This window comes from Mustela lutreola, chromosome 10, assembly GCF_030435805.1.
Source record: "Mustela lutreola isolate mMusLut2 chromosome 10, mMusLut2.pri, whole genome shotgun sequence".
In the NCBI taxonomy this organism is placed as follows: Eukaryota; Metazoa; Chordata; class Mammalia; order Carnivora; family Mustelidae; genus Mustela; species Mustela lutreola.
In genome coordinates this window covers 34,393,904-34,421,757 of record NC_081299.1, presented here as the reverse complement: position 1 = coordinate 34,421,757, position 27,854 = coordinate 34,393,904, and the positions used below count along the sequence as shown (strand labels likewise).

At 44.5% G+C, this 27,854-nt stretch overlaps 1 pseudogene; it reads left to right on the top strand.

Moving 5' to 3' along the window:
- The first annotated feature begins 45 nt into the window (after window positions 1–45).
- LOC131810493 (large ribosomal subunit protein eL30-like) lies at window positions 46–26,469 on the top strand (annotated as a pseudogene).
- Window positions 26,470–27,854: the final 1,385 nt, after the last annotated feature.

Here is a 27,854-nt window from a genome sequence, read left to right as displayed (position 1 = left end):
GGTGGCTGCTCTTGTTTGGGGTCTGTCCACACCTAAGGCAGGAAGATGGTGGTTGCAAAGAAGATGAAAAAGGTACTGGAGTCTCTTTACCCTGGGCACCAACTCATTATGGAAAGTAGAAGTATGTGCTTGGGTACAAGCAGACTCTGAAAATTAGCAGACACAGCAAAGTGAAACTGATTGTCCTTGCCAACAACTGTCCCGCCTTGAGGAAATCTGAAATAGAGTACTATGCCATTTTGGCCAAAACTGGTGTCCATCGGTACAATGGCAATACTACTGAATTGGGTTTAGAATGTGGGAAATACTGTGGGGTATGCACACCGGCTATCATTGATCCAGGTGATCCTGATATTATTAGAAGCATGCCAGAACAGATTGGTGAAAAGCAAAACACGCAAAATTCATCTTTAATGAAACTGGCCAGAGCTTGTTTAAAATAAATAAATAAAACATAGCTAGAACGCTGAACTAACAAACTATAAAAAAGTAATTGAAAAAAAAGTCAAAGGGTGAAATAACTGGAGGTCACGAGAGGTCCCTTCTCTGATAACTTGTAGGCATTTTGAGTGGGAAGGCAGAAATAAGCATCAATGTGATGACTTCCCCCATAAAAGAAGGCAACCACTACTACCAACATTCTTCACTAAAACTTGCAAAATTAGTGCTCACTAATTTTCTGGAGTCCTGAGCTTTGCTGAAAACCACCCACCCTTTTTTTTTTTCCAAGAGAGAAGCAATTCCAGGAAGTAACTTTAGTGAGATGAAAAATAAGACACCTCTACCCTGGGACACATCTGACTTCAAAACCAGCTTGTAGGTAGAGAAAAATCAAATATTCAGGGGGCAAAAGGAAGTTAATCTTGGCTAAAATGGATGTCAGAGAAGATATCATTGCAATGAAAGCCAAAGCAAGAAAGGGATAACCTAAGAAGAGCCTGGAAATACATGTGTAGGAGTGAAAATTACTCCCAAAGTCAAATCACAGCGAAGCAGTGGAGTGACACCACCATGGTATGGGCAGAGAAGGTAAAACAAAGGAATATAAACATTTCATGAGGATGACTTAAAGGTTCTAAGTCAGAAAACGAGTTGACACTTGTGATCATACCCACGAAGTGAGTGAAAAATTGCATTTTACCTGTAAATATCCTTCAATCTTTCCCAAGAGCTAAATAAGGTGCTCTTTACTATGTAATAATAGGAGTTTCACTTTTTACTGCCATCCTCATTGAACGGTGCCTACTAAGCAATTATATTTCAGCGGTGCTGCATCTTTTCCCTTTTCCCCTTCTTCTGAAGACTAGAAAGAGATGAATGCACATAAGCAGCAAGAATTTCACTTTAAGGCTATCAGTTTTAAGAAGCACTTTGCACAAGTGCACTGCATTTAAGAATGCTTTTGATACATCTGTCTTTCCGTGGGACAACCCAGCCTGGTGTGAAGAACAAGTACTATAAACCAAGAAACCAATTTAAATAAATTTAGAATTTAGATAAATTTAGGTAAATCTAAATTTAAAAAAAAGATAAAAAGAACTTAGATAGAATTTAGGTAAATTTCTCTATTTTCCATTTTTTAAAGTTTATTTATTTAAGTAATCGCTACACCCAATGTGGGGCTCGAACTTACAACCCCAAGATCAAGTGTTGCATGTTCCCACAGCTGAGGCAGCCAGGTACCCCATAAAGTGAGTGGTCTTTTTTTTTAAAGTTATCTCTAGGTCCAATGTGGGGTTCAAATTTACGACCCCAAGATCAAGAGTCACATGCTCTACAGACTGAGACAGCCAGGCATCCCTCTATTATTCTAATAGTCACTTTTTTTCTATATATATCATATGGTTGGTTGTTATCGTTACTGTTGTTTGGTGACAAATTCTACACAAAAGTAAGGTTAGGTATTGTTAAGGAATGCCTTATAAATATTAAATCCTTTTTTAAATCATTATAAAGGCAGATAAATTATTATGCTTTTCTTTATTCCTTCCCTCTATTTTTGTAACAACCTAACATTCTCTTGAATAAAAAGACTCATGAAACTTAAAAGTTTGAATAAATGCTGGAGGTCAAGTTAAAATTGGTATTTAAGAAATAATTCAACTTGTATGGCCTCTTTAATTTACATATTATTAGTCAATCAATAAACAAACATTTGTTCAGTGCTTCCTGTGTGTCAGGAATTATGTTAGGCTGTGGGAGGGGAGGGATCATCAAATCAAAGATAGTTTGGATTATAAGAAACACCTCAATTTTCTGAGCTGTTAAAATGTGGAAAAATATGCATCTAAGAAGTGATTTTATATGAGTAAAAAACAATGAGCTTCCACAGTGAAAAAACAGAATCTATCCATAGTCTATCCATATCCAAGTGAGAGCTAGAAACACAAAGCATCTCCAGAAGTTTAGCGCAGCGAGAAGTCCCAAGGAGCTGAGTGAGGGTAGGGAGGGAGGGGCCCTGTGTATGACATTGGCCTAGTTCTGTTAAAGCATTTTCTACCGATTCTATAAAGGCATTGGCAGGAAAAGAAAAAGTTAAAAACTAAGATTTATACTCCCCCCCCCCCCGAAATGGGACAACTTTAAGTTTTGTTAAGACTCCTGAATTCTATAGTTACACCAACCAGAAACCATGATATCTCTTGTGTTGGAAAATTGAACTTACCAACAATTACATAAATTATGAATTAAACAAATACATACTTTGCTAAAATAAGAAGGAAGCTTGGAAGAAATGGCCCAAATCATTTCAAATTTGAGCTTGTAATAATGGATGAAAATACTCTGAGATCATAGTTCTGGAATCATTTCTATGCTGGGAGAGTGAAAATCTAAGTTGTTCTCCAGGGGAAGTTCTAAACTGTATCTGCATTTACAGCTCTAGATTCATTTCCCAGGCCACTACTAAGTCCCTGTTTTCCCACCCCCACCCGAATCTATAAGTATCAAGACCTCCAACCTCTGTTTAAAGAGGAACCCCAGTTGATGCTACACCTAAGAATTCAATCTTGGGACCACTGTTCATTCCTCCCCTCAAAGAACCTTGAACTTCAAGCTCCTTAGCTCGCACTACTGTCCTCCGCTGCATCTACTGAGACTATCACACTTCTGCATGAGAACACACTTCTGCATGAGGACCTTCCAGACCACAGCCGACTTTTACTAAACCTTTGTGTCCACTGTTCTCCGGGAGTCAGCTGTGACTAAATCGCCAAGCTTCATTCCACTTTCCATAGGTCAAAGCTCCAAACAGAATTACCTGCTCTCTTCCCTAATTTGTCCTCTATGGAACTGTCGTTCCTAAAATGTTCTACACTTCCTTAAGCCTAGTGTAATCCCTCTCCTCCTTCCCTACACAAACCCTCCATTTACCTTCTGGAATTTCAGCTCCTCTACACATTCAATCATTTCCCAGAATGTTCTTTCCACTTCAGTACTTACTTCAACCTGGACTTCCCTAGGCCACTTCCCAGGCTGCTCCCTCCAGTGAGGTCTGTTCATATTTTTCACATCTATTTAGTGTCAGGAGAACAGGATACTCCCCGGTGCTAGTCAGAGTCCACTGCTCCTGCACCCTTTTTTTTTTTTTTTTTAAGATTTTATTTATTCGACAGAGATCACAAGTAGGCAGAGAGGCAAGCAGAGAGAGAGAGGAGGCAGCAGGCTCCCTGCCTAGCAGAGAGCCCGATGCAGGACTCGATCCCAGGATCCTGAGATCATGACCTGAGCTGAAGGCAGAGGCTTAACCCACTGAGCCACCCAGGAAGCCTGCTCCCACACCCTTTTGTAAAAACCCCATGCCACCCTCTCCCTGATTAGTCACTGTAATCCACCTGCCCTGTGTGGACTCATTGTTCACAGAAGACACTGGCACTTGGTTACTGTGTTCTCTGGTCTTGCAGGTCCTTCCATCATCCTAAGTGAGTTTGAGTCCTCAGGAAAGACCCACCTAATCGCTGAAGTCCTCCTCCATTACTATTTGGCCACCTATCCCCCACAATCATTCATCACCTAAAACCCCTCTATTTTCTTTATTCTATTTTATTTTATTTTTTGAGATTCTATCCATTCCTTTGACAGACAGAGATCACAAGCAGGCAGAGAAGCAGGCAGAGAAAGAGGAAGGGAAGCAGGCTCCCCACTGAGCAGAGAGCCTGACTCAGGGCTTGATCCCAGGACCCTGAGATCACGACTCGAGCCGAAGGCAGAGGCTTCAATCCACTGAGCCACCCAGGTGCCCCTATTTTCTTTATTTCTAAAACCACTAATTCTTTTCCCCTCTCCCCTAAAATCACTAATTCTAATAGTCCACTTTCAGTTCAGTTATTACACTAGCCTGATGGCAAATGCCCTTCCCTCTGTTCGAAAAGATTATCGGTCACTTCACTTCCTTTCTATCACCCCCTTCCTATTTTTACTTCTCCATTTATCTAGCTTAGTGTTCATGGTCTATCATTTCACTAGCTCTTAGAATTACCCTGAACTCTCTACTTGAATGCATTCTTTCCTTGTCTTCTAAGACACCACTCTCTCCTGGTTTCTCTTGCTTGTCCAGCAGCCTTTCACAGACATTTTTACTGCTTTCTCCCTCCTCTGTTACTAAATGTTTAAATGCCGGAGAGATTTCAGGGACCTGTCCTAGGTGCTTTTCTCTTTTCATTCAATACCTTTTCCTTAAGTAATCACAGCTCTTCGAATGGGTTCAATTACTACTATCAGTATGCTTATGCTCTTCAAATTCATACCCGGATTCAGAATTGTTGTTTAAGCTCCAGATTGATGTAACTAACTGCTTACCTGACATCCTCAGATGAATACTTCCAAGGTATCTTCAACTCAGTGTGTTCAAAAGTAAACTCATCACTTTTCCATTAAAGATATTCTTTCCAGAAACCTGAGTCACCTTTGACATCTCACTCTCTTACTTCTCCCCATATTTAAGTAAGATCTGTTAATTCAATCTCCAAACTATTTCTCAAAATTTGTCCACTTTTCTCCATCCCTACCACCACCTCTCTGGTCCAAGTCATTATCACATGCCATGACCAATAAGTGCTAGAATATACAACAGCAAAGGGGTCTCTTGCCTGGATCACTTAAATAACTGGTCACATTGAAATCCCTTTTTTCCCTCCAGTCTATTTTCCACTTTGGAAACAAAGATTCATTCTTTTTTTTTTTTTTTTTAAAGATTGTATTTACTTGTTTATCAGAGAAAGCAGTAAAGCAGAGGGAGCAATAAGCAGAAAGAAAAGCAGGCTTTCTGCTGAGTAGGGAGCCTGATTCGAGACTCAACCCCAAAACCCTGAGATCATGACCCAAGCTGAAGGCAGATGCTTAACTGACTGAGCCACCCAGGTATCCAAAACCTTTTATTTTTTTTTTTTTTTTAAATGCAAATCTGATTTTTTCATCTCTTAATGTGTGGATTAAACTAGATTATGCATGTAAAGGACTTAGTGTCTGGCACATGATAGTCAATAAATGTTAATCAGTGGATGTATGTTGAATAATTCAGTAAATGACTGTGGAATAACTGGCCAGCCATTTAGAAAAAAATACAGCTTTATCCCTACCTCACTCCTTAGACCCAAAGCACGTGGGAGGCAGGGAATGAAACCATAAAAATACTTGAAGAAAACACAGAGAAATAGTTGTATAACCTTGGAGTTGAAGTAAGCTTTCAAAACATGTTCCAAAAGTTAGAAGCCATAAAGAGAAACTAGTAATCCCATACCAGTGTTAACATTCTGCATGGTTAGAAAGGCCATAAATAAGACTGGAAGACAAATAGCAAATAGCGAAAATATTTATCATACTTAATTAAAAAGAGTTAATAACAAATATCTAACTAGCTCTTATAAATCAACAAGAAAATATTAACAACCCACTAGCAAAAGGTCAAGCTGCATAAATAGAAAATGCACAGTCTAAGATCTACAAGTGTCTAAGAACCTAAAGAAAATATGAGTAAAACAATAAGCTATTACATTTTACCCATAGGTTGGCAAAGATTAGAAAGACTGACTACATTCTGTCGAGGTAAGGAAAATGGGCACTCACCTGCACTTTAACATAAATTTGAACAATCTTTCTGGAAACAGTTTGGCAATGTGGACCATAATATGAAATGTGTGTACCTCTTGATACAGTAATCCCACTTCCAGAAATTTACTCTATAGAGATCACTTAAATGGTTCAAAAATATGTATGCTGAGAATGTTCACTGCATAATTTATAAAATTGGAAATAAATATTTATTGAAACAGCAATGGTCTTCCTTGGCACTCTTCATGATATGGGAGATACAGAAATTACAACGGAGAGATAAAATTCCTTTTCTCATGGAATTTACTTTCCAAAGGTTAGAAAGACATTAAACTAATAAACAAATGAGATACTTTCAAGTAGTGACACATGCTTTGAAGACGTAAAACTGGGTACAAGAACGTGATAAATTAAAAAGGTGTTTTCATCTATAACAAGAGAAATTTTTCCTGATGTGAAGAGCTGAGGAGTACTGAGTCTACACATGAAAAGGACACACTGTGTCATAAGAAAACCAACAAAGAACAATTGAAACCAAGATATATCTTTATTAAGTTCTTCATCTTTCAGAATAAAGGAGGAATTCTTCAGCTATACAGGCAGAAAAAGCAGATCACTTGTAAGAAGGAAGAATCAGGTTGGTCTTAGACTTCTCCATAGTGGCATTTGGTGGCTACAAAGTTTCTAGGGCAATAAGGTGAGCCCAAGAATATAATATCTGGTCAAGTTGTCATTTAAGTCAATAAGCCAATAAGACACACTCTCAAACAAGCAAGAACTTGGGGAGTAAATAACATACAATCCTTTCTAAAAACAAAAAACAAAAAACCAACAACTTCAGATGAAATCAAGCCAACCAAGAGATGAATGAAAATGCTGGACTAAAAGTAGAAAAACAATGGAGCATGACTTCAAGGGTGTGAAGGGAAGCAAATGCAAGCCATGAATTTTATTCTTAGTCAAGTTGTTTTTCAAGTAAGGCATACCCTGTTTTATTGTGCTTCGCTTTATTACATTTCATAGTTTTTTATAAATTGTGGCGACCCTGCATTGAGCAAGTTTATTGGCACCATTTTTCCAATAGCATTTGTTCATTTTGTGCTCTGTGTCACATTTTGGTAAATTTTTTTTAAGGTTTATTTTATTTTTTTTGAGAGACAGAGAGCATGAGCAGGAGGGACAAGAGGGGACAGGAGAGAGACTCTCAAGCAGACTTCATGCTGAGCAGGGAGTCTATTGTAGGGCCCGATCCCACAACCAGGAGATCACAACCTGACCTGAAACCAAGAGTCAGATGCTTAACCGACTATGCCACCCAGGCACCCCTCATTTTGGTATTTCTTGCAATATTTCCACCTTTTTCATTATTATTACTTTTCATTTTTTATTAACATATAATGTATTATTTGCCCCAGGGGTAAGGTCTGTGAATCGTCAGGTTCACACACTTCACAGCACTCACCATATCACATACCCTCCCCACTTTTTCATTATTATTATATTTGTTATGGTGATCTGTGGCCAGTGAACTCAGAGGTTACTATTGTATTTGGGACACTATGAACATTTATTATGGGGTGCCATGAACTGTGCCCATATAAGATGACAAACTTAAACCATAAATGTTTAATGTATTCTAACTGCTCCACCAACTGGCAGTTCCTCTAGTCTCTCTCCCTCTCCTAGTACCTGAGACACAAAAATATTGAAATTAGGCCAGTTAATAACCCTACAGTGGTCTCTAAGTGTTTGAGTAAAAGGAAGAGCTGCACATCCCTCACTTTAAATAAAAAACTAGAAATGATTAAGCATAGTGAGGAAGGCATGTCAAAAGCCGAAATAGGTCAAAATCTACGCCCTTTAAGCCAAATAGCCAAGTTGTGAATGCAAAAGAAAAGTTCCTGAATGAAATCTTAAGGGCTACTCCGGTGAACACACGAATGAAAAGAAAACAAGAGCCTTATGGTTGATATGGAAAAAGTTTGAGAGGTCAAACCAACCATAACACTCCCTTAAGTCAAAACTTAATCCAGAGCAAGGCTCTCACTCTTTCCAATTCTGTGAAGGACAAAGAGGGGAGGAAGATGCAGAAGATAAGTCAGAAGCTAGGAGGGGTGGGTTCATGCAGTTGGAGGAAAGAAGCCACCTCTGTAACATAAAAGTTCAAGGTGAAGCAGCAAGTGCTAATGTAGAAGCTGCAGCAAGTTCTCCAGAAGATCTGGCTATGAGAATTCACGAAGGTGGCCGCACTAAACGACAGATTTTCAATATAAGCAAAACAGACTTCTATTGGAAGAAGATGTCATCTAAAACTTTCATAGTTAGAGAGAAGTCAATGCCTGGCATCAGAGCATCAAAGAGCATCAAACAGACTCTTTTGCTAGAGATTAATACAGGTGGAAATTTTAAGTTGAAGCCAATGCTCATTTACTGTTCTGTTTAGAACATGGTTTACCGAATATCTGAGGCCCACTGTTGAGACATCCCACTCAGGAAAAAAGATTCCTTCCCAAATATTGCTGCTCTTGATGGTGTACCTGGTCACCCAAGAGCTCTAACGGAGATGGACAATGAGATGAATGCTGTTTTCATGCCTGCTAACAGCATCCATTCTGCTGCCCAAGGATCAAGGAGTAATTTCAATCTTCAAACTTATTATATTATAAATAATATAAACTTACTTATATTATAAATAATATAATAATTATATTATTATACAAACTTATTATTTTGTATTTACAAAAGAAATACATTTTGTAAGGTTATAGCTGCCATAGAGAGTGATTCCTCTGAAAAATCTGGGCAAAGTACATTGAAAACTTTCTCAAAAGGATTCACTATTCTAGATGCCATTAAAAACATTCGTGATTCATGGGAAGAGGCCAGAATAGCAATATTAACAGGAATTTGGAGGAAGCTGATTCCAACCTTCCTGGATGACTTTGAGGGGTTCAAGACTTTAGTGGAAGAAGTAGCTTCAGATATGGTAGAAAGAGCAAGAGAACCAGAATTAGAAGGGAGCCTTGAAATGTGCCTGAATTGCTGCCATCTCTTGATAAAGCCTGAACCAAAGAGGAGTTACATCTTACGGACGAATAAAGAAAGTGGTTTCTTGAGATGGAATCTCCTCCGGATGAAGATGCTGTGAAGATTGTGGAAATGAGGGGCACCTGGGTGGCTCACTGGGTTAAAGCCTCTGCCTTTGGCTCAAGTCATGATCCCAGTGTCCTGGGATTGAGCCCCGCATCGGGCTCTCCGCTTGGCGGGGAGCCTGCTTCCCTTCCTCTCTCTCTCTCTCTCTCTGCGTGCCTCTCTGCCTACTTGTGATCTCTGTCTATCAGGTAAATAAATAAAATCTTTAAAAAAAATTGTGGAAATGACAATAAAGGATTTAGGACATTCCATAAACTTAGTTGATTAAATTTGGAAGGATTAAGTCCAATTTTGAATGAAATTCTACTGTGGGTAAAATGCTATCAAACAGCACTACATGCTATAGAGAAACCTTTTGTGAAAGAAAGAGTCGATCAATGAGACAAACTGTCCTATTGTCTTGAACTTATTGTATTGAACTTGAACCATTCTCAAATGTTTGTGACACATATTATTATTAGACATATTTTCTGTAACTTTTCTTTTTTTTTTTTTTTTTATTTATCAGAGAGAGAGAGGGGGAGAGAGCAAGCACAGGCAGACAGAATGGCAGGCAGAGGCAGAGGGAGAAGCAGGCTCCCTGCTGAGCAAGGAGCCCGATGTGGGACTCGATCCCAGGACGCTGGGATCATGACCTGAGCCGAAGGCAGCTGCTTAACCAACTGAGCCACCCAGGCGTCCCTTCTGTAACTTTTCTAATTAATATCCTCTGCCCATTCTTGGGTAGTCTTTCCTTTATTCATTATTAGGTTTTCTTCATATACTGTATCCACAATATATCTCCATCTTCATATATCCACAATATATCAATCAATCCATCCTTTATTATGTAACTTGCCAATATACATAGAATCACATTCTAGTCTATCATGTCTTTCAAGTTTGTTGATAGTGTTTTTCTTTATATAGAAGTTAAGTCTTGTACCTAGTTAAATCTTTTCCTTTGTAGATTCTAGATGGTATGTCTTACTTAAAAGGAACATTTCAACCACATGATTAAAAAATATATATATTCAGGATGCCTGGGTGGCTCAGTCTGTTAAGCATCTGCCTTCGGCTGAGGTCGTGATCCCAGGGTCCTGGAATTGAGCCACGTGTTGGGCTCCCTGCTCATCAGGGAGCCTGCTTCTCCCTCTCCCTCTGCCTGCTGCTCCCCCTGCTTGTGCTCTTTCTCTCTCTGTCAAATAAATAAATTTTAAAAGTCTTTTAAAATAATAAACAAACAAATAAATAAATAAAATAGTCTGCTATATTTTCTCCTGTCTCATAAGTTTCATCTTTTTCACTAAGATATTTACTTTATCAGATTCACATAAACTAAGATTGTCAGACTCACATAAATTGACCGAAATGCTTGAGACCCTGACAGAGGTGCCCTATCTCAATCTGTAAATACCTGAAAAGCAGAATTAGTAAACAAGCAGCCTGATGAGATCGCCAGATCTAGTAATTTAAAAGGGGTACTTTTTCATCCAGGAGATCCAAGACGACAAGAATGCTGAGTACCTTTACTGGAGACATGGAAGGGAGGGGGACTTCTCCTGGCCAGAGGAAATAACTAGCCCTGAAGCCTTGAAATGTTCAGGTTCTCCTGTTTCCGGTATCTTTATCCCATGATCAGTGCTGGAATGCATTCAGCTAACATTTATCTCTGCGGCTTTCCTCTATTTTGCATTGTATAGCAGACCACATTGAAGCTTTCTTTCCTTAGATGTGTCCATACCACTGATTAGTAATTAAGTAACTGTTCCCAAGGGTCTAGGAGACCTTGGGTTCTTTTCATCACCTGCCCATTAAGTTAAATTCTCTCAGGGGCAACCTTATTTTCCTTATTTGTAAGTTCTAAGTCCTAACTACAACAGTTTTATCTGGGAAGAGAAGTCTGAATTGAAGAAAGATTGCTGAATAGTTCAAAACAGTATATAACAGAGAACTGTGTAGTGTACGAGTTATTGAAGGTTTTTACACATGGAAATTACGGAAGTGATGGACAGGTCTGCCACTCACAGGGAGGTGGTTGCTGGAACCAGGGAACCGTGGGGGACAATGAAGCTAGGGACACTAGTCGGGAAGAGGACAACTGTCCAATTGGACAAGCCAGCTTCAAATTCTAGACCACAGAGTCTCCATCAAATTCCTCTCCGGATTCTTAGCCCTTAGCCCAAAGTGAATTTGAACCTCCAGGTACTTTAAAATATGTTGCACCAGGGGACCTGGGTGGCTCAGTTGGTTAAGTGGCTGCCTTCTGCTCAGGTCATGATCCCAGAGTCCTGGGATTGAGTCCCGCATCTGGCTTCTTCAGTGCAGAGCCTGCTTCTCAGTGGAGAGCCTGCTTCTCCCTCTTCCTCCTGCTCTCCCTACTTGTACTCTCTATCTCTCTGTCAAATAAATAAAGTCTTTAAAAAAATATGTTGCACCAAAATATTGTCTGTTCTATTAACTTATTAAACCTCTTAATTTGTTTTTTTTTTTAAAGATTTTATTTATTTATTTGACAGAGATCACAGTAGGCAGAGAGGCAGGCAGAGAGAGAGGAAGGAAAGCAGGCTTCCCACTGAGCATAGAGCCCAATGTGGGGCTTGATCCCAGGACCCCAAGATCATGACCTGAGCCAAAGGCAGAGGCTTTAACCCACTGAGCCACCCAGGCGCCCCTAAACCTCTTAATTTGACTTAGCAATACCTTCCTTTATAATGACATCAGCCATTTATCAAGGGCCCACATTATGGACATTTGAACATTTTTCTGTAATCTTATAACAACCATATAACAATTTACAGATAAGCAAAGCAAGGCTCAGAGAGTTTTAAGACACTCGTATAAGGTTTCACAGATAGAAAATGACAGTCCACACACCAAATAACATACCATAAATTAAGAGAAGTGAAGTATTATCCTATCACTTTTCTGGAAAACAACAATCATTTTTGACAAAACCTGAGCCACAGATAAGCTGAAATAGTGGTCTCCAAACTTCTTGACCATGCATACTTATCGGTAAAAAAAAGCACACCCTCTCCCAATATATGTGTATTTATTTCTGAATTACTATCATCAGCTAATATCTCAAGACACAATATATACTTAGGGCAGAATTCATTATAATGTATGTAAATCCTTACTTCAAATACTCTTCTGAATAATTTCAAAAAGTTTTTGCTGACTTCTTGTCAGATCTGATTAGCTTATGATTGTTTGTATCTGATAATCTGTCTAAGAGCTCCCATAGGAGTAGAAGTGATTGATTGTGCTTGCATTTTTCGGTATCATTTAAAAGTCATGTTTTCTTTGTAGGAATTTTTTAAAGCCTCTGTCCATTCCATGAAGAAATTTAGCCAAAACTAGTTGATATAATTAAATCCCTTAACTGGGTGCACATTAACTGCAACACATCCTAAGAACCTCTGTCAATCCCAAAGTTTATAGCAGCAATGTCCACAATAGCCAAACCATGGAAAGAGCCCAGATGTCCATCGATAGATGAATGGATAAAAAAGATGTGAGATATATATATGGAATATGGAATACTGCTCAGCCATAAAAAAATAAATGAAATCTTGCCATTTGCAACAACGTGGGTGAGACTAGAGTGTATCTGCTAAGTGAAATAAGTCAATCAGAGGAAGATAATTATACAATCTCACTCATATGTGGAATTTTTTAAAAAATCTTTCTTTTTTTAAAAGATTTTATTTATTTATTTGACAGAGAGAGAGATCACAAGTAGGCAGTGAGGCAGGCAGAGAGAGGGGGAAGCAGGCTCCCTGATGACCAGAGAGCCCAATGCGGGGCTCGACTCCAGTACCCTGAGATCATGACCTGAGCCGAAGGCAGAGGCTTAATCCACTAAGCCACTCAGGCGCCCCTCATATGTAGAATTTACGAAATTTACGAAACAAAACAGAGGATCATAGGGGAAGAGAGGGAAAAATAGAAGATGAAATCAGAGAGGGAGACAAATCATAAGAGACTCTTAATCATAGGAAATAAACTGAGGGTTGCCGGAGGGGAGGGAGTTGAGGGGATGGGGTAACTGGGTGATAGACATTAAGGAGGGCATGTGATGTAGTGAGCACTGGGTATTATATAACACTGATGAATCACTGAACTCTACCTCTGAAACTAATAATACACTATCTGTTAATTAATTGAATTTAAATTAAAACAAAACAAAGCCACAAACAAAAGCAGAAACGACCCATACAGAGCACAAACTGATGGTTACTTGAGGGGAGAAGGATGGGGGTGATGGGCAAAATAGGTGAAGGCAAGGGGGAGATATAGGCTCCCAAACATGGAGTGACTAAGTCACAGGAATTAAAGGTACAGCATAGGCAATATAGTTAATGGTATTGTAATAGCGTGTGACGAGGTAGTTACACCTGCGATGAACATAGCATAAGGTATAAACTTGTCCAATTCCTATGTTGTACACCTGAAACTAATGGAATGTTGTTATGCCAACCATACTGCAATAAAAAATTTCACTGTGCATATATACAAAGAACCTTTGTTAATCTTCCATATTGTTGAATTCCCTGCTCCCCATCGCGATACATCATTTCTCTTCAGACAGGTGACCAGGTGACCTACCAAGTAGAAAGCACATGGACATCTGGGTCTTTTTGTCCACTTGTATGGTGGGTGGGTCTGGGTCTGGAGTGTGGGGCAGGACCAGGATTTGGCCTATTCATCTCAGTTTTAAGGTTCCAGAGCTTATCAGTGTCATAGCAAGGTTGTAGAACTCAGGTCTGCTCCCTCATTTTCCTTTCCCTGACCACAAACTGAGACAGAATCTCATACAGGCTTGCTGCTGGAAGAGGCTTTTAGGGGAAACTTGTCAGAGCCCCCCCATCCCCATTACACTTTAGAGGGAGATGTGGGATGAGGTGCCCAAGCCTCCCAACTCCAGGACCCGGCCAAAGGTCAGGTTTCCTTACTTACTGAGTTCATCTCCACCCCATTACCACTCTGGGTCTGGGCCAAGAACCAGGATGTCCTCTTTCCCGGGAGTGGTCACTGCTCCCTCATCCCCCTTGAGTTTCTAAGAGGCCCAGATCCTGGAGGCAGCAGGGAAAGCAGGAGGAGGCCAGCTAATTAGCCGGTCACTGTGATTAGCCATGAGAGCCACTCTCCCTCCAAAACCTGAACAGTAAGGCAGGGGCAGAGCAGCGGTGCAGGGCCACCTGCCCACCGCACAGATGTCCTGTGCCTGGGACAGTCTCTGCAAGCCCACCTCACCCGCTCCCCTGGCTGGGCCTGTATCCTCTTTCCTCCCATTCTGTACCACCTTCCACAGGTTTCCTAGACTGTGCTCAGAAAGGCAAGAGAAGAGGCATTCCACCCACTACTCTTAGGGGTAACATCTAGTTTGGTCAAAGGGGGTTCCAGGCTGTCCCCACTCCTTAATGTACACTGTAAGGTTGTGGGTCTTTAATGACCTGGAACCCAGTCCTTTCCCTTCCACGACACCTATAGAGATGGAATTGTCTGGACTTCACCAGGAGTCTACTCAGCACCCCACCGTACACACTGTTCCTGCCTAAATCGCGAGTCCCTCTCCTCAACTTCCCTTCACTTTGAATGACTTAGAAGTTGACTTTCGAACACCCAGTCTGGGCACCACAGCCACCCCTAGGTGCTCTCAAATCTCTTCCAATAAGTAACAGTAGCTAGTAACTAGTAACCCTCAAAGAGGACTTACTATATGCTCAACACTTTATACAGATTAACTCATTTAATCCTCACAAGTCTGTGGGGTCGGCACTATAGTTACCCACCTTTTATAGATGAGGAAATTAGATCACAGAGAAGTTAAAGCCCTTGCCTGAGGTTACCTCAATGATTCATGGTGAAGCTGAAGTTTGAACCCAAGCAAATACAGATCCAGAGGTCTGCCCTTAACCACTGTACTATGCACCAAGATAAATCTTATATAAACAATTGATGTTCTCTCCACTTTTGTAAAGTGTGACCAAAATCATCAGGAAATATTGATCTGCATTGTATAAGCTACACAAATTCAGCTTCAAGTATAGTCCCCCAGCTGCTTTCCAGTCAAATTGCTGCTGCCCCAAAGGCCTTCCTACACAGAAATTCTGGAACTGCTGCTGCAAATGTCCTTCGTTTTGCTCCTTCTTGAGACCCTCGATATCCTGTGGACACCTTCATTGGTGGTCTTGTCTGCTTTCAGTGATATTCCTTTCCACTCCTCAAGGGAACACCTGCAGTGCTCACTAGCTGAATGTTTACTCCTCTTTCTGGAAGGAAGATGAAAGCGAGCAAGGAGAGCTGGGTACACAGACATCCATCAACTGGGCTTTTGATCTCTCTGCCCAGGGAAGCAGATTTCACACCCAAGCCAACTGCAACAAGTTTTACTAGTGAAGTTTCCTGCAATACCCCATCCAGTCTGGAACTGAATCTGCACCGCGGCGAGTCCCTTCAACGCCATACCCCTTCAAGGGCCTCGGGCTGGCTCTGGTGTGGGTGCAGTAAGCTCACCATGGATGATATGACAGGACAAGCCATCGGTTCCTGTGTAGTTTGAGCAGCGTCAGGCCCCAGACTCAGAGTTCCTACTGTGTGCAGAAGCCATCGTGTGTCCATACTTACCACCACCGCCAGCGTGGGAGAGAGACTTGCCAGACACCAAGGCCAGCCCTGCCCAGGGCTCTTGCCCTTGGGCCCCTGAATTCTGATGCAGGGTCAAGTAGGGAACCTGGGCACAAGGGAAGAAACTGTCTTCCGGCACTCGGACAAAAGAGATTCGGTGAACAGATGGGGGGGGTCACCAGGTGGGACTGCCAGGTGGCTGTTGGAGGGGAAGAGAAGCAGTCAGTGCAGGCAAGAAAGGCAGGGGACCAGCTGTGGCAGAGGCCAGACAGCTGGCCGGCCAGAAGAAACGCTTTAGGATGTCATTCGGGCCCGAAACGCGCCCTCGACAGGGGAAGTTATTGCGACGTCCCTGCAAATATAAAGTGCTGTACAAATACTAAATCTAAAATGGCTAATAATTTTGTTATGTTAAAGCATTCATGTCAGGTAATTAATGTACTCATTGTGATCATTTAATTTTATGGCAGGTAGTGTAGGGCTGGACAGAAATAGGGCTCTTTGGCCCAGTCCTCTCATTTCTCATTAGATAAGCCAGCAGCACAGTCTCCCTGATCTTCTGCACCAAGGTCCTGCTGGAGGGGCTGCTGCTGGGGTTGGGGGTGGGGTTTGTGAGGCCCGACCTGGGTCTCCAAGCTTCTGGGATTTAACGTGCCTTGGCCCCTGGTGCCTAGAGGCCCTAGTGCCCCCTGGTGGTGCCTGAGGTACCACCATTTCCTCAAAGGAAATTCCTAGCTGAACTGGTGAGGAAAAGAGAGAATTGTCCTCTCCTAATGGAAACTTCTCTCTTTTTTTTTTTTTTTTTTTTTTTTTTTTAAATATTTTATTTATTTAACAGACAGAGATCACAGGTAGGCAGAGAGGCAGGCAGAGAGAGAGGGAGAAGCAGGCTCCCCGCAGAACACAGAGCCCGACGTGGGGCTCGATCCCAGGACCCTGGGATCACGACCTGAGCCGAAGGCAGAGGCTTTAACCCACTGAGCCACCCAGGCGCCCCTGGAAACTTCTCTCTTGACAAGTATGCCTCCTAGGCTACCAGGTGCTGTGCCCAGTAAAGAGAGAGCTGGCATTGCTGTGTGGTGTTCCGTGGGGTGGTGGTGGTGGTAGTGGTTTTGTAGCAGTTGGGAGCTCCTGGAGGGAACCAAGAAGCCCACCCTTCTTGCCCCAGAGAGCCCCAAAGGGAAGCGGTTGAGGCTCCAGCCCCCAATGCAGGCCACCATGGAATTCTATGGAGAAAGTAACTCTTGCTGCTCTTTGCTCAGTCTATTGAGGGTCCAGCTTGCGGCAGTGACTCCATCTTCCCTCTGCTCTCTGTATTCCTTCTCCCTGCCTCTCACCCCTCTGTCTCCTCAACATACCCTGGGCCAAGGCAACTACTCTCATTCCTTTCCCAAAACCTTCTAGTAATCTCTTCCATGGGGAGCCCTTCCTGTTTAAGCAGGCTCCTAAGAAGAACCTCATCTTCTATCAGTTCTCAGTCCCATTCAGCATGCCAGCCTGGAATGGGGCTCAGGAGGGTGTAAGGCTGGCTTGCTTTTCTTTGCCCTGAATGAGCCCCCAGTCTCAAACACGCCTACCTTCACACAAATGCACAGAAACCTATCTCCATCTTGACCTTCCCATTGATTCCTGTGTGCTGGGACATGGTGACCAGAAGGCTTCTCCATACTAGAAATATTAAGATTGGCTTGGCTAGATACTGGATTATAACTTACAGAATCCTTGAATCCTTGATTGTGGTCAGTGCACACTCTTGTTTCTCTCTTTCTCTTCTCTCCCCCTATTCTCTGCCGGACTTACCTGCCATTTCAAGAGACTGTGGGTACAGCTTGCCCAATAATTAATATATTTATTGCTGACCCAGAAAGATTTGGGATCTATCCTTCATAGTGGCTTTCTTTGCTAAAATCAGCAGTAGCTGCCTGGATGACCCATAAGGTCCAGGTTACTTGTAACCAGGTGGGCAGGGCCACAGGAGTCCAGCCAGTGGACCATGGCCTTGCCAGTCTCAGAATCAGCGTATGCTTAGGCAGCTCTCTGTGTGGTAGGACCCTATCCCACTCAGTTGAAGGAAGGATAGGACTACTGCCTTCCAGACCTGTATTTAGCCTAGAGCTCCATGCTCATTAGCATAAGTCTGACAAAGGAAAATCACCACACTACTCTCACGGAGGCATCACCACGTGCCAGGGACTGTACAAAATCACTTTATATATATTTTCTCATTTCATGCACCCGAGTTTCCTATGTCATGGGTGCCATCTACGGCTTCATTTTACAGATGCAAGAACTAAGTCTCAGAAAGGTTAAGTGGCTTACTTAAAGTCATATGGTTGCTGGGGAGCAGAGCTGGGATCTGAACCCAGCAGTCTTTGGCAGGAATCCATGTGTAAACCACTACTCTGTGTCGCCTCCTTTCGTGCCATGTCATCTACAAGTCCTGGCCTTCCATTCTGAAATAGTTATTGTTGTCTACTCTATGCTGGGCCCCGCGCTGAGCCCTTAGGAGGGATGGGCATTATCTAAGAATGACTGATTGCTTGAGGTTTCCCATTCGCAAGTCCCTGTTGTAAGTTGTACTGGAGAGTCATCTGTACCAGAGAGTGAACAACTGCCCAATCTACAGATCCTTGCTAGGAAAAGGGGCTCTGCGTGCTTCCTTCTGCAGAGATGACCGTGCTCGGAGTCAAGTGACTTTACTACTCTGACCACAGCTTACTGGGTCAGGGCTGGACACGTGACCCAAAGGCAGCCAATCTATTTGTTGGTCAGGAGTCCATGAAGTGGCCTAGCAAGGAATTCTGCTCAACAGAGTTACGGACTGGGATGTGGCCAAGCCAATTAGATTCTTTTCCTTGGAAAATAGAAACTCAAGTTAATTCTAAGTGCTAGGTGCTGCAGAAACAAGGGCAGAGTACTAAGTGACTATACGGGCAAAGACAAGATTGGAGACCAATGAATGCTCACTCAGAGGCAGTAATGAAAATACCTCATTTCTAGAATTACACTGTATCCTGAACAACAGTGTTCTCAGAGTTTCTAAGGGCTCTGTGAAGTCTCATGGTGTGGCTCTGTCTCGACTTCCTTATTACTTTCTATGTCCTCACAATGATCCCCTATTAACAACACAATCTCAGTGTGTCCTCATGGAATTCACGATTAAGTGGGTAACACAGAGAGACAATGAAGCAATTATGGCAGAGTGTGATAAACGGAGCCATGGCGGAAGCCCAGGAGGCTGTGAGAGCACAGAGGAGGCACCAGGAAGAGCACATCTAGTCAGAGACAGTCAGGGAGGGCTTCCTAGAGGAAGATGAATTAGATACAGTTGTCGTCTTACTCAAAGCACAAATCATCACCCTTAAAATCACCCTACATTATCTGACCCTCATTGCCTTTCCATTTTCTATTTCTGTCATTGTATTCCCCTTTTGCTCATCCTATTCTACCTTCACTGGCCTTCTATGTGCTCCTGAAACACACTGCCTCCTGCCTTAGGATCTTTGCTCTTCTCTTTACCTGGAATGTCTCCAGATACCTACTTATTCAACTCCCTTACTTCCTTTAAATTTTGCTGTAATCTCATCTTCTCAATGAGGCCCACTTTAGCATCTGAGTTAATACTGCCGCCTGTCTGCCAACTCCTGTACCCAGACAGTACTGATCTCCTTACTCCACTCTTTTTCTTCTTTTTTAGAACTTATCATACTTACCATCTTCCAACATACTTGATGATTTACTTACTTATTCATTTATGGTTTTTTTCCCCCCCAGGTCCCCACTTGCCTGCCCCAGAATGTAAGCGCAACATGGATAGAGGTCTTATTTTGTTTATTGACTGTTTCCCCAGAAAGCAGATTTTGAGACAAAGATTAGTATGCAAGATGTTTAGTAGACTGCTCTTGGGATCAGCACCAATAGAGGCAAGCACCATTAGGCAGAGGGAGAAGCTGAACTAGGAAGCTTCTAGGAACTTCTAGGAACTTCTAGAAGTTTCAGAACTAGGAACTAGGAAGCAGTCCCAACAGGACCTCAGCCAGTCCAATAGGAAGCCCTGGAGCTGGGATGATCTTTCAAAATTACCCAGAGTTGGGACAAGTGGATCTTCATGCCCCAGTATGGATGAGTCATTGATGCAACTGCCTTTAGAAAGAGGCGGGACCTTAGGCAAAGAAATTTTCTTCAGCTGAGCCATCCTCCAACAAGGCCAGCCATTGAGGGCTGCTAACAGCGCTCCCAGCAATTGGTGGAATCAGTCCTTCATTCCTGAACAGGGAGCAAGGCAGCAGATGACTGCATTCCCTGCGATCGACCCTGGTACCACTTAGATTCACTTTCTCATACTGGTTCTGAGAGCACCTCCTCCAGGATTTCCGCAGGCCTCTCTTTCCAGGGGAAACTTAGAAGAAGTTTCGAAGAATGAACAGCAGACCCCACTGTTGGATCTGGTCTCAGAGTTGCAGATTAGATCCATTATACTCCTCTGCTCAAAATTTGCAATTCCTTTCGCCCTCAGCTAACGCTTGTGTTGGTCTTGATAGCTTAGCTGATGGCATGACGCAGACTCTCATCCTTAGGGGAGATCTCAGATTGTTACTATTCCCTTCTCAGGCTTAGGTTGTTGCACTTGTCCTTATATCATCAAATTAGGAGAAGGGAGTACCGATAGATCAAGTATCAAGTGGATTGCCTGGCTATTCCCATTGTGTAATTGCAGCCCTGCTGTCTCCTGATGATCTGAGCCAATTACCTCTGCCAAGATAGAGTGACTTTTCTTCTTGCCTGTTGTCCGTGGCATGGTGAACCTGAAGAACCCAGGCAGCAGTCATAGTATATAGTTTAATGGGCCTCTTGCTGTGTCTTCTAACAGAAGTGTTCCCCTTTGGGTATTAGCTCTTCTAAATTTGCAAAGCCCAGCATGGTATATTTCACACATAGATCACTGGGAGTAATTGTAAATGAGGCTTTGATTTCTGGACCCCACTGGGGACACATCTCCATATAAAGATCTTTGATTTAAAATGTATACTGTGTCCTAAGCGGCACCTGGGTGGCTCAGTCAGTTAAGTGCCTGACTCTTGATTTTGGCTCAGGTCATGATCTCAGGGTTGTGAGATCGAGCCCCACATTAGGATTCATGCTGGGTGTGGAGTCTGCTTAAGATTTGCTCCCCTAACTTGCCCTCCTAAAAAATGTACACCATGTCTTAGAACAGAGTTTCTTAATCTTGGTACTATTGACATTTTGGGATGGATAATCCTTTATTTGGGTGGGGGGGGGGGGAGAGACAGAGGTTGTCCTGTCTCCTATAGAATGCACATCCCTAGCTTCTATCTACTAAATGCCAGTAGCACTACCTCTCCTTCTCCCTTCCTCTAGTTGCAAAAATGAAAAACATCTCCAGATATTACCCAATGTCCCCTAGGGGGCAAAATCATCCCCAGTTGAGAGCCAGTATCCAAAAACATGGTGCCCCGTTCTCAAAGAGTATCATGTCCTAGCTGGTGCTTCAGCTGTGCCTCCAAAGAGCCATTTCATTGTTCAGTTAGGTTAGCAGCTTCTGGGTGCCATAGCATGTGATACAACCAACGGACCCCTTGTTATGGGCTCACTCTTGCACCTCCATTCCTGGAAAGTAGGTCTCTTGGTATAACATGGTAGATAGGATATGAGATTGTATGCTGATGGTTCAGATATTCTGTAAGCCTTCATTTGACGGTGCTGGCTAAAGCTCTAGAGGCAGGAAAGGCAAACTCATATCCAGAATATGTAGCTATTCCTGTCAAAGTGAATTTATACTTCTTCCAAAATGGAAAGGACCCAAAATAATCAACTTGCCCCTAATGGGCTTATGGATCTCCTCAAAGGATTGTGCCTTCTTGGGGACTTAGCATTGGTCTCTGCTACTTCTAGGCTGAACATTGCACAGTGGCAGTGGCTAGATCAGCCTTGGTAAATGGGAACACATGCTATCAGTCCTGGGTGTAACTTCCTTCCACCCTGCCATCATTGTTACTCCATCCATGCATTCATCGTACTGGCACTGGGGTAGCCAATGACAGAAGCTGGTTGATGTCAACGGGCTGAGTCATTTTATTGACTTGATGGTTTAGTTCCCTCTCCAATGGTGGATATTCACTGGTGGGCCCTAACATGTCATACAAAGATCTTCCCACTTTGTGTTCATTCTCTTATGCCCATTCACGGTCTACTACCCCAGACCTCCTTGTCCGTGATCTTCCAGTCTTGCCCCTTCCAGCAGCCACAGTCATTACCCACGGTCCTTGAGTCCATAAATATTCTATCCTTGAATCTCCTTTCTTTCCACATAAAGTGGGTTACCAGGGGACTCTGCCCATTGAGAGGATTTTCCCTCACCACTGTTTCAGGGTAGCCACTGTCCATTTCTGCTTGTAATCACACATTGCATCAAGCCATCCATAAACTAAGGTAGGGCTTTTCTCTCCTATTTCCTCATTATAAGGAATCCTTCTATACAAGCTAGGTGTGAGCAGAGGAGAGGCACTGGCACACCAGTGGTAGATGACAAGGGGATACTACTACTGTAGCTTGCTTGTGCACGCCATTTCTGCTCATGCTCAACCTCACATGGAGTTCTTCCATCTTAAGACGGATTCTTACTGGGCCTGCCTAACCCCATGACTCGGTGGATCTCAGAACTCAGTTTTCGTGAAAGGATGAAGTTTTAGGACCTGCCTGAAAAAACATGCAGCAGCAGGGGGAGTATGGGCCCACAGGGAAGGTTTGAAGGGACACAAAGTGGAGGTGAAGGGAGAATCAAGATATTTTCTCTACTACTGTTTTAATTTTCTCTACTGTTTTAATAGTAATTCTTTCTGTGTAAGTCTTTCTGTGAGCCAGGCACTATAGTAAGTCCTTCATATGAACTGTTATGAATTACGAATTTAATCCATACAACATACGAGGTGGACACGACTCTATTATTCACATTGTTATTATTCCCATTTTACTGAGGAAACTAGGTCCTGGCAGGGGTTAAGGAGCACAGAACTGGTAAGTAGTGGAGCAAAGTCTGAATCCCAAGACGGTCTGACTCCAAGGCCTAATCTTTAAATAACCACAGTATCAGCCATTCTCTTCAGGCCAGCTGCCTTGAGATAGAATGAAGAAAGAGAGTGTGTGTGTCCATGTGCGTGTGTGTTCTTGTGTGCGTGTGTGTGCATGTGTGTTTATGGATGGTGGCCAGGGAAGATTTTTCTAGCTCTGGCTGTACTCTGCTATGCTGAAGAGCTTCAGGATTTTTACAGGTTCATCCATTCCTTCATCCAACAAACATTCAATGAATACCTAGTTACTACAGAATTATAAGGAGTGAAGGAGATGTCTTGCCACTTGCTACTATACCCTTAGGGAAGGTTCTCCTACATGGGGAGGGTGGCTGCTCAGGACAAGAGTAGAAAAGGGAGGACCACTACAGGGAAGGCTGTACTCATTGGCCCAGATAGCTCTGAGATCTGGAGGAGGAATAAGGTGACTTGGCTATTTGGCCCAAAGATGGAAACTGCTTTCCTCTGCTTTAAGAGCTGCCCCTGATGGGCCTGGTCAGAAGTGTTGATGGTCTGGTCTTCAGAGCTCCTTTAGTTATAGCCTATGGGTCACCTTCCCTTTCTTGGGGCTCTCAGTCCTGATGTCTCAGCAGCCCCCTGCCCCACCGCATCATTAGAGCGACTGATTACTTTCCATCCCACGGGCCCAAGTTTCTACCTGTTAAGTAACCACCTGTCTGCTTGCTCCCTGCATGCATTCTGGAACCCCAGTCTTACCCTGGCTCAGGTTCTGTTTTTCGTTTCTTTTTCATTCAGCCTGGAAATATTAACTACCAAAATAATTATAATTTACATTTAGTAAGCACGTACTGTGTGCCAAGCCTTGTGCCCAAAGCTCTAGGGATGACATCATTTAACTCTGTGTCAACGCTTTGGGGAGGTCCAGGCCTACTGTTAGAAGTGGAACAGGAGGTCAGCATGTAGAAGGGGCTCTTCTGGCCGGGACTGTGCTGCTCCTGGGCCTGTCCTGCACAGTCAGACCACTACAGGACCACCAGAGCGCCTGGGTCCACCGGCCTCACCCAACACCCAGTGTCCCCAACTGAGCCCTGTGGTGGGGTACACAGGGCTTTTGGCTGGGTTCCGCTTACCCCTTCCATTCCATGAACAGTCATCTCTGCCAGGTCAGCTCCCTTTCCCTTGGCTTCCTTTGTGCTTTTCCTGGCCTTGGCTCATGCTGTTCCTTCTGCCCAGAGTCCCTCTTTTCCTTTTTCTGCCTGGCAAAATCCTTATTTTTCAAGCCTCGCTTTAATGTCATCCTGACCTCCCTGCCCTCCCCTGTCAGAATTAATTGCTCCCTCCTTTTGTGTTGCTCAACAGCACTTATCACGGGGAACTGTAGTTACTTGTTCCGCCACTCAGCCTCGGGGAAAGGGAGGCAGGGGCCCGTTTCCATTCACCTCCTGGTCTCTGGGGCTCAGGGGCCGCCCAGTGTTTGCTGAAGCCCACTGGGACTGGGGCAGGGGGCTGTGAAGCTTGACTGGGGACACCTCCTGGGACGGCACCCGGGTTCTCTCTGAATCCCTGCTGTCTCTCTAACCTCTTTCTCTCTGGCTGGCCCAAACCAGATTTCAGGGACTATGACAGGATCCCCACCCTGAGCAGGAATATGTCCGTCCTCTCTCCCCTCCAGATGACTCCCCTTCTTCAGTGGCCAGCCAGCCTGCCTCCTGGCACCCCCTCTAGCCTGGTGCTCCCCGCTCTCCCCATTTAGCGGCATCTGCGGATTTCATTAACTTGCTACTTAACCCCTCTCGCTCGGATCAGCTCTGAAGATGATAAATCAGGCCCAGGGCTCATCCCTGCAGAGGCCAGCCTCTCCACAGCCCCCTCTAACGAGGCTCTGGCCGCCCCTATTCATCACTGGCCACCCTCCCTTTCTCCTGTGGTTTCACTGCTCTTACCACCCCCCAATGCCCCCCCCCCACCCCCGTGCAGACAGTGTCAGTAGTGTTACAGCCCAGCCACTTGGGGTTGCATTCTGGAGGTAGATTCAGGACAGACCGCGGAGCTGATGAGCTTCCTAGGCCAGACTGCTCTTGTCCCTGGGGGGCTGTGGGCCTTGGCTTCTCTGGGCAACTGGGGTTAGCCCAAAGGCAGCACCCAGGGGTTGAAAGGAGATGGAAGCCCTGGCCTGGAAAAGGATGGGAGAGCTAATGGAGCAGAGGGCTTCCTTCCTTCCTATAGGCTGGCCTTTATTTCTGTGTAGGAAGGGGCTGGGGGTGGGGGGCTTAAAGGGATAGACCTGCCTTCTCATTCCTTCCTTTCTTCCACAAGACGTTCCACTCCTTCCCTGCTAGATCTCCCAAGAGCCCTCCTTTCAATGTCCTTCTCTATGATGCTGCCTGTCTCACAGGCCCCCCACCCTCTCCTTACAGGCTTATAGAGCATGGATGGGAGGAGGACTGCTGTAGCAGTGACCCCGTGGCAGGGTGTGCAGAGCAGCACCCAGAGACTTTTCCAGAGAGCCCCCCCCCCCCCACAGTGGCAAAGCTTCCCCTGCTCTGGGACTCCTTTCTCACCCTCATCTTTCTAGCCCCCCCCCTTATTTCTTGAGGTTCCTCTGATTATGCTCAACCTGTGACCCCTCTATCCTACCACCACCTGTCACTGAGGCTGCCATTTTGCTCAAGGGATGGATCACCTGTGCCTCCGTGGCTGGCCAGCAGTGTGGGTTTTTCTCCATTTAGCAAAACAGCCCTTTCCCTCCCAAATCTCCCCCTGGCCGCTTCTCTAAGCCTTGCCTAAATACCATCTTTAATTTTCCTTTCTCTGTACAGTTACCTTTCCCTCTCTCCCTCAGGCCCCAGATCTCTCTTCCTGACTTCTCTCTCCTTCCCTCCCATGACTCCTCTCCTGTTCCCTTCTCCCATTTATAGGCATAGACTCCCTAAAAGGGACCACCCCAGATTCGTCAGGGATCTAGCCCTTTTGCAGTTCTAATCAGGGTCCTTCTGGTTTTCTCTGCCTTTAGAGATCTCTCTGGGCCCCTTCCTGTCACCTCCATCTGCCCTCATCCTGTCCCCTCCAACTCCCATTCTCACCTTCAGGGGACAGTGTCTTGCCCTCAGCCCCCACCCCCATCCCAGTTCCCTCCCTACCCCTTCCCAGGCCCTGCCATGATCTCCTGTCCTCCTCTCTTTCAGCATTCTTCTTCTGAAGGGTTCAAAGCCATTGGATATTCACTCAGCAACCCCGCCCCCCACCCCCACGTGTGCTTTTGTCAGGTGCTATTTCTCCGATGTCTTCATTACCTCCTAATTGGCCAAATCTCTTTTCTTTATTTTTCTTGTTAAAGACAGATTTAAGGAATGAGTTCAGTAGCTCAGCCATTTTCAGACCATCATTAATTTCCCGCCTTCTTATTTATTAATGGAGCAACTTCCTTGCTGGTATTTCTTGTTCCCTGGATATCTCTGTAAAAGCCTGCCCAGCTCATGCAGCCCCTGGGACCAGTGCTAACTCACTCTGACTTTGTGCTGCCCTCAGCTGCTCTGGCATTCTCTCCACAGCCCCCCTGCTCCTGCAACCCTCCTTGCTCAAGACCCATGCCCCCCACGTTTAGGCACAGAGCCTTCCCTCCTACACATGGAGAGGCCAGAAACTCCCAGTTCTCTCTTCCACCCCTTCTCCTTTCCACGGTGTTTCAGGTTCTACTCTAAGCCAAGCAAATGCGTGCATGCTGTCTCGTTGACTCCTCAAGATCTTAAGAATGAAAGAACAGACTAGAGCTCTGGGAGCAACACTGACTCTGGCAGGGTCACTTTGCTCAGAAGGGTAGTGCCAGGATGTGAACCCAGTTTTACCTGGCCCTATGGTTACGGCTTTTTCTCTTTGCCAGCCCACCTCCAGGAAGCCTGCAGAGAAAGGTCGTATTTAGGGTAAGTGGCGATCCAGAGGGAAATCCCGGGACCAGGGAGAAGGCAGCAGCATGGTGGAAAATAGAAGGCAGTGGCCCGAGCGTTAGCAGGAGTGCGGGCAGCAAGCAGTATCGGGTGAGCAGTCTCCTTCTTCAGGCCCTGACCTCTCTGGGTTCCACTTTCTAAATCTCCCGCTCCAGTTAGCTAAAGGACTCACGTTCTAATGGGGACATTTCTAACACGCGGGAGCAGCCATCTGGGGACTCTTTCTTTGCCTCTGAGAGCCTTTGCTCTTCTGGAGGCTTTTTGATTCCAGTTCTCCGGGAGCCTCAGCCCTTCTCCCCAGGTGAGGGGGTTGGTCCAGCTGCTACCTGCCAACCTCTGCCTATGCACGGGTGTAGGTGAGAACCAGTAAGCACAGGGCTCCTTGAGCAGACAGCTACCACCCTAGAACCCAGGCCCCAGGTCTAAGCATATGCTGATTCCGCCAATGGCTCTTAAGCCTTCTTGAATATGAGAGATGGGGACTTCTGGTATGGTCTTGTTAAGATCTTTCCATAATCAGGAATATTCCTGTAATCCCCTAGGCTCTGAGCCCAGACTCTGGGTGAGGCCCTCGCATGCCCAGGGCTCAGTGGCTAAGGCTGTAGCTGCTTCCACAATGCCAGCGAGAGGTGAGACAGTGATGAGGATGGTGATCCCAAGTCAGGGTGCAGGACTTGAGGACCCCGTGGCTGCAACTAACTGCCAAGTCACTGCTCTTCTCTTTGGAAAAGAAAGCTCTGGGCACATAGCAGGATCCAGGGAAGGAAAAGGAGAGAAAAAACTCAGGGCAGAAACTTCCTGTCCGATCCGGGGCCTCAACTAGCCCTCCGGCACCATCGCAGTAGTAGCTGGGAGCAGCGGAGTAGGGAAGGAGTCCCCTGAGGCCAAGCCCTGGGAGCCATGTTTTTACACTAAAAGACCTTGTTTCTTGTCTCGTCCTGGTCATAACCCTGCTTAATAGAGACATTAAGATGAATGATTGAAGCTGCCTCTTTCCCTGCAGCCAGAAGGAGGGACAGCCTGGGTGACCCTGTACAGAGGGGAC